General features: G+C 38.8%; 1 pseudogene; it reads left to right on the top strand.

Moving 5' to 3' along the window:
• The first annotated feature begins 3,310 nt into the window (after nt 1-3,310).
• Nucleotides 3,311-4,953, top strand: LOC127223271 (corepressor interacting with RBPJ 1-like; annotated as a pseudogene).
• The last annotated feature ends 2,749 nt before the right edge of the window (nt 4,954-7,702 follow it).

The raw sequence follows: 7,702 nt of genomic DNA, 5'->3' as shown, positions 1-7,702 counted from the left end.
AGACAGTAAAGGAAAGACAGAGACACAGAATAAAATAAGGAGGGCAGATTCAGTTGATACTGAATTGCAGCGAGTTTATTTTTTACCACTCTTACATACCTTAACCAAGAAGAGGAACATGGTAACATGTATATGGAGCAAACAGACTTTTCTTTCTCTTTTCTCTAAGGGTTCAGTAACCACGCCTTAGATTCAACTTGTTCCCTGGCCTTGAGGGTCAGGAGTAACCACATCTCAGACCAGGTCTGTTGTTATTTAGAGTAAGATAGCCAAGGCCAAGATAGAACATCCTATTGTAGCCACACCTTTGACCTTTAGGTCTTAGGACTTGCTGAGAACGGTTTTGAACTGTCTGCCCTTGAGCCAAGATGGAGTGCCAACAAAGAAGTCTGGTGGAATTTTTGAAATCTCTTACGTATAATACCATACACCTGAGAAGAGGGTTTATTTGGCTTCTCTTTATTTGTATCCCTCTTATTTTCTTGTCTTTATTGCTGTAGATAACTAGTGCTTTGAGCTTATATTGAAAAGGAATGGGGATAGTAACACCCTTGTCTCATTTCTGATTTTAATGGATTGTTTTGAGTTTTCTTCCCTGTGGAATAATGTTAGCTGTGGGTTTGTCATATCTGACCTTTATTATGCTGAGGTATGTTTTCTCTAGTCCTCTCTAGGACTTTTTCTTTTCTTATGAAGTCATTTTGGATTTTTGTCAAAGGCTTTCCTTGCATCATTGATAATTGTGGGTTTTCCCTCTAGTGTCCATTTATATAGACAGGGTTTCTGTGTGGCTTTGGATCCTGTCCTGGAACTCGCTCTGTAGACCAGGCTGGCTTCAAACTCACAGAGATCTGCCTGCTTCTGCCTCCTGACTATTGGGATTAAAGGTGTGTTCACCAACGCCCTGCTGGCAGATCTTTTTTATACATGCCTGTATTTGGAGTTTTGCAACTATGTTCAGCAGGCCAGTTGGCCTGTAGTTTTGGGATATTGTTGTTTATGTCTTACTGGGTTTTGGTATTAGAGTGATACTGGTTTCATGGAAGAGGTTTGAAAGAGTTCTGTTTTTTCTTTTTTAGGGGATAATTTAAGTTTCAGTTGAGATCATCTTTGAAAGTCTGGTAGAATTCTGCTGTGACTCCCATTTGGGCCTGGACCTTTCTTTGGCTTGAAGGTTTTGTATTATTGTTTCAATATCCTTACTTGTTATGAGTCTGTTTAAGTTGTTGATCTTGGTTTAAGTTTAGTGTTTTGAATGAATTTAGAAAGTTACCCATTTCCTTTAGAATTTTTAGAATATTTTAATATTCTTTGCTGTGTGGTCTAATTCCTCTACTCTATCTTTAAGACCTAATACTTTTCCTTTTATTTGATCCATTCTACTTGTAAGTCTTCCCCTGAATTTTCTAATTGGCTCATAGAGTCTTCAGTTCCAACTTCATTTAAGATTGAGTTCTTGTCAGTATTCCTATCCCTTTATTGAGTTTTATTTTAAATTCTGGATGGCCTTAGTCATTTCAATCAACCTTAGGATCGTGTTCAATCACCCATATGTTTATTCTCATTGTGCTGTTCTTTGTGCTTTTTAAAAAAAAAAAATCTTGAATTCTTTGATGATGCTTATGATTGTTCTTTTAAGGTTTGTGTCCTGGGGTTCAACGGGGTAATTCTCATTGAAAAATATTTCCATAGGACTGGCAGATTTGGGGTGGGGAGAGATATACTCTCTGACCTTTATTAGTGTTTATTTTTGCTATGAGACCTGGGCATGTGAAATTGTTGGCTTGTTATACGGCTGATAAGGACACAGAAAGCTGGGCTGTATGTTCTGGCCTGAGTTTGGAAATTGAAGATGGTGTGAGTGGGCCTCCTCAAACCTAGGTCACTAGATAGGATATCCAAGCTCCATCTGAATATTGGGAGAATGCAGGTGGGTTGAGGTTTAAGAGTGAGGACTCATCAGGTTGCTCCAGAGCACAGGGAATAGATAATGCATGGATAAAGTCTGCTGGACAGAGGTCTGAGCAGGTGTAGGATATAGGAATCATTTTGAAGAAAACTAAGAATCCATGAGATAGAAGATAAAATCTAAGCATTTGAACTGTCTGTTCAATGAAGTTATAGCAGGAAATTCCCCAAACCTAGAAAGCATGAACAAAACAAAAGCAGCAATTAAAACCCTAATAAAGCCAGAAAAGAATAGTCCCATGCTATATCAATGATGTGAAAAACACAAAGAGAAGCAATATATAAAAACTGTAAGAGGAAGATGTCAACTCAAAGGCAAAGACTTCAGAACATTGGGTCTCTCATCTGCAGCCACGAAATTATGACATGTTACTAATGTGACAGTAAAGTGCCTAATCAAAAATTTTTATCCAGAAAAACCCTTAAAGTTGAAAAAGTCAACATTTTTTTTAAAGAAAAGAAAATGATTTATTATAAATAGTGAAAATATGTTAATTGGCTAATATATAACACCATACAGAGTTCCAAAGAGGTTTGAGTGAGGAAAACAACAAACTTTGAAAATTTGAATTTCTGATATAATAGAAGCTCAGTATAAATGGAAATTCTAAAACATTGCATCACAATGAACTCAGTGTGTTTTTTTTTTATTTTATTTTATATAACCAAGTCCATTTAAATGAAAAACATTTATAGACAATCTTTGGGAATTTGGGCGTCGTTCTTTTCAAACTACTTCCTGCTGGTAAGGGGTGCTGTCATGGAGGATTCTAAGAAGATGCAGAAATCCTGGCTGTAGTCTGTAAGGCTGCTTTGTCCAGCTGTTTTGAATGTAGGATCACCTGGTACTCTGTTTCAGGCGGTCTGGCTTGATCAAACCACATTAGTCTGGAAGGAATCCACTGCTTTTCATTTTCTGTGAAAACAAAAATAGAAATCCTTTTCCCCAGTAACTTGTCCTTGAACTTAGTAGACCTTCTATGGGAGGCCTTACCCTCTCTGTGGAGCAGGTGGAAGGAGGAAGGAGTGGAGGGAATGGGAGGAAAGGAAGAAGGAGGAACTGGGATTGGAATGTAAAAAACTAAAAATTCAAATCTCCAATAACCTAATAATGCACCTGAAGGTCTTAGAAAAATAAGGACAATCCAAACCCAAAAGCAGAAGCTGGTGAGAAAGATCAGAGCAGAAATTTAAGAAATAGACAATACATAAATGGAATCAAGCAAAGGATTATTTTAAAAGCGACTGATAAACTATCCAAACTAACATAAAGAAAAGAACAAAAGGTTTGTTTACGTTCCTCGCAGACCTAGCAGCTGACTTCTCCCTCTCGCATTCCAAGATGGGGAAGTCGTTCCCTAATTTCATGTGCAAAAAGGACTTCCATCCTGCATCCAAATCCACCATCAAGAAGGTATGGACGGCAGAACAGAAAATATCATATGATTGATGGGAGATGTCATTCTGTATATATGGTTAATGAATAAAGCACTGTTGGCCAATAAGAAAGCAAGATAGGCGGGCCAAGGAGACATGGAGGATTCGAGGAAGTAGGAAGGAGGAGTCAGCATGGAGAGACCGGGGAGACCAGACGCATGCCCCACTCCCCGGTAAGGAGACCACGTGAAAATACATAGATCAGAAATGGATTAATACTTAAGACAGAGCTAGCCGATAAGAAACTAGTACCAGGCCAACAGCATTATATCAAATACAGAGTCTCAGTGTTAATTGAGACTGGCGTGGCGGCGGGACAAGACCAGGCAGCGGTCTTGCATTAGAAGAACTAATGCAATAGTATCTTAAAGAACAAGAGTTGTATGATAACAGATTGCTTATGGGAGATGAGCATGTAAAGAATGGCCTGAATTTCATGTACAAGGATCCACCAGGAGTTAAAAAAGAAACAAAGAGAAAGAAGAGACAATACAAATTGAGTGGCAGAAAGGTGCTCCGAGAGAAAAATATGCCAAAGATGACATGAACATCAGAGACCAACTTTTTGGTATTCAGGTTCAAAATGTGAGGTGCATTAAATGCCACAAGTTGGGGTCATGTGAACACAGATGGAGAGTGTCCCTTGTTTGGTATTTCTGGGATCAATGAAAGCTCAGTTCTTACTGATGGCTCAAGGCTGTTAATGTAAACTTTGGAGCTAATAGCAGAGATGAGAAACAGTGGGTTTGCACTGAAACAAAATGAACTGGGGAGAAACTTGACCACAAATGATCCATCACAGGACTATGTTGCAAGTGACGGTGAAAAGACCCTGAAGTTGAATTCTTGAAGTCCCTGATGACCAAACAGAAGCAGAAGCTCCTCGGGAAATTGGATAGACTTGGAAAAAAAAAAAAAAAAAAGTTACAGAAGAGCAGAAGTAAACACAAAAAAAAAAAAAAAAAAAAAAAAAAACATAAAAACAAATCCTCTTCCTTCTCCTCCTCCTCCTCTTCCTCCAACACTTCAGAAAGCAGCAGTGAGGGCTACAACAAAAAAGAGAGGAGAAAAGGAAGAAAAAAAAGAAAAACAAATGTTCAGGAAGGGAAATGAATGACTCTGAAGAGGATAAGTTTAAGAACAAACTTCATGAAGAACTTTCTAGCAGTCACAGTGAATGGGGGAAAGCTGAGGAAAAGTTAAGGCTTCCAAAACAATCTAGTTCTGGGGAGAATAGCAACCTGGTTCTTTCTAGTTCTGACCAAAAGTCCGGAAACTATCGTCATAGTTGAGAGAAGAGAGGGTCTGACAGAAATGGGGGAATCCAAATTCAGAGCAGGGCTGAGCATCAAGAGAAGCCCAAGCAGGAGCCCTGGTAGTCACAGGCAAAGGGAGACGAGGGACTGGCCACGGTGGAGCCCTCATGAAGAGCGGACCAGAAGGAAAAACACCAGAAGCCATGGTGATGGTGAACATAAGAGAGAGGGCACAGTGAGCTCCCAGGAAATAAAGGGACTGAGTGGCAGAGGGAGAGCTCCCTGGGAATAAAGGACTCCATTTTCTTAGTAGCTTTAGCAAGAGCTAACCTACATATTATTATTATCTAATTTTAAAAAATGGCTCTTAATTTTCTGTCTCTGTAAGCTGTCATTTCAAGTATAAAAGCACCTGAGTACCACAAGGTTGCCTTCATAGGTATTTGTAGGGCTCTATTTAGGGGAAAGAAAATTTTGTTTCTGTTAGTAGCTGTTTCTTATGCCTTGCACCAGATTTAAAATGTGTAAGTCATTGTGATTTTGTTGTTGCTTTGAAATCCCATTAAAACAGTGACAACCCTGAATATTATCAGTTCACATTTGTTATATTTTTAAGATTTGAATTTGCTTGAAGAGCAATGGAATTGGTGGAATTCAGTAGGGTGAATAAAACACTGAATATCTATCAGTATTTCCTTAAGACTGTAAAACCCAGAATTGTTTCTGCAGAGTAAAATATTCACAATTGAATGTCCTGTCATTATCTATGTTGGCATACAAATTGCTTTAAACTTTACAATTCTGAAAAGCAGAATTCTGACATGGGTCTCATGCAGCCCAGTCTTGGCATCTGACCCCCTTCTCTGTAATTCAAAACGCATCTAATCCCTCTGACACTGATTCTACAACCCCCTTCTACTTGGTAAGAACCCTTGTGAATATATTGTGTTACCTGATGAATCAAGAATAATCTCCACATTTAAAGTCAACTGATTGTCAACCTTAACTTCTCTGCACCTGGAATTTTCCTTTTCCATGTAATGTAACATTCATAGGCTCAAGTGCTTGGAGACACAGGTATCTTTTGGGGACTAGATATTCTGCCTACCACAATAAACTTTCTGATGTTAGACATATAATACCAAGGTTTTTCTTCAAAAGGTAAAGCATTTATACTACAAAACACATAGAAACAATACACTTTAAAGTGGGAGGGGGGCCCTCCTCTTTGAAACAGGGTCTTGCTATGGCTGTATAGCTCTTGCTAGCCTGGAGCTCACTATGTAGACCAAGCCAATATATAAAGTTATTGTTGTTTAATTTAGCTTCAGATTTTGCCATATGTTTCAAATGACTAGTAAAGGAAAACTATGGAAAATTTTAATAGAAATTACAGATAACATGCAGTTTAATAATTTTTTCCTATTGTGAATGTATTAAATATTTCATTTACCAGGGTTTCACGTTTTTAAAGCATCTCTGCTTAGTACAAAAACACTGATTTTGATGGCAGTGACAATTTCCAAAGTCTTAAAAATCTGGAAGGATTTAAAACTAAAAAACAAAAGAAAAGAAGAGAAAACACAGTTTAGTAATTTGAGAGCTGTAAAGGATGTTACAATAGATAACTGGTGAAATTTCACTCACCATTTCAGCTAGATTGGCTGGTCACTTGGCCAGCAAGAACCTGGACTCCTCTAGCCTCCATCCTGTTGTGGATATTATTTTAACTATATAAAGATGTGTTACATTTGTTTATGCTGCAGAACATTACTTTAACTGTTTAAAAGTGTGTTACTCTTATTTATGCTGCATTTGTTCAATTATGTAAAGATGTGCTGCATTTGTTTCGCCTTGCCTGCCTAAGGCACCCGATTGCTCTAATAAGGAGCTGAATAGCCGACAGCGAGGCAGAGAAGGGATGGGTGGGGCTGGCAGGCAGAGAGAATAAATAGGAGGAGAGATATAGGCTCAAAAGGAGGATGAAAGAAGAGGGGAGAGGACAAAGGAGATGCCTGGGGCCAGAAGCCAGGCAGCCACAAGCCAGACATGGAGAAGCAATGAAAGTGAGACATAGAGAAGAAAGAAAGGTAATAAGCCTAGTACACCATCCCCCAACTCCCAAGGGTGGGATTACAGGTGAGCCATCACACCCAACTTCCATGTGGGTGCTAGGGTTTCAGGCCTGAGTCTTCATTCTTACATCCAATACACTTGACCAACTGAGCCATTTCTTCAGCCCTGGCCAGGGTTATTTTTAATGGGAAAACATTAAAAGTATTCCCTTAGCTGATTAATTTAGTGCAATTCCAATGGAATGCATTTTATATGAGGTTTTCATGAGACCTATGTCAATTGCATGAAGAATCAAGGTGAAAAAAAAGCTAGAGGAGCCCCCATAGAGAAGCAATCCGGTGAAAGGAGGGACTTGGCTCACCAGATCTTCATTAATGTGTCACAACATTTTTTATGACATTAAGATTCTGAATTACTGAGGCACAGAGAGACACAGGAACAGAATCAAAAGTCCCACCCACTTGTGGAACAGTGGTGTATGGCAGAGTGGAGTCTCCGAACAATGTGACTGTTCAGCTGATTGTCTAGGAGCAATTAGTAAGTGCATAAAGGGAAAGCCTGAATTTCACTTCTCACTATTTAGGAACAGTCCCATTTTGTTTAAGGACTTTGTATTAGAAAATGAAACATTTACAATCTTCAAAAGAAATGGCCACCTTCTAACCCTCAAGCCATAAGAATTTTTAAAATACGTAATACCAAAAGAGTTTACTACCAAAGAAGCTACTGCTATCTGCAAGCTACATTCAATTTAAGAAATTGCATTCATAAGAGGGAGCCATTATTGGTTTGAAGAGAAAACTGAACCTAAAGGAAAGTCTAGAGACCTATAAGATTGCCGCCAACTAACAATTTGAACAACCGTGGAAAGGCTACCATAAATGCCCTTCCCTGATAATGAGATCAACAACTAACTTATCCACCATCATGGAGCCTTCATCTAGTACCTGTTGGAAACAGAAGCA

The sequence above is a fragment of the Phodopus roborovskii genome, unplaced genomic scaffold (assembly GCF_943737965.1).
Source record: "Phodopus roborovskii unplaced genomic scaffold, PHOROB, whole genome shotgun sequence".
NCBI classification, from domain to species: Eukaryota; Metazoa; Chordata; class Mammalia; order Rodentia; family Cricetidae; genus Phodopus; species Phodopus roborovskii.
The sequence above is the reverse complement of the archived record's forward strand: the minus strand, read 5'-3'. Positions and strand labels throughout refer to the sequence as shown.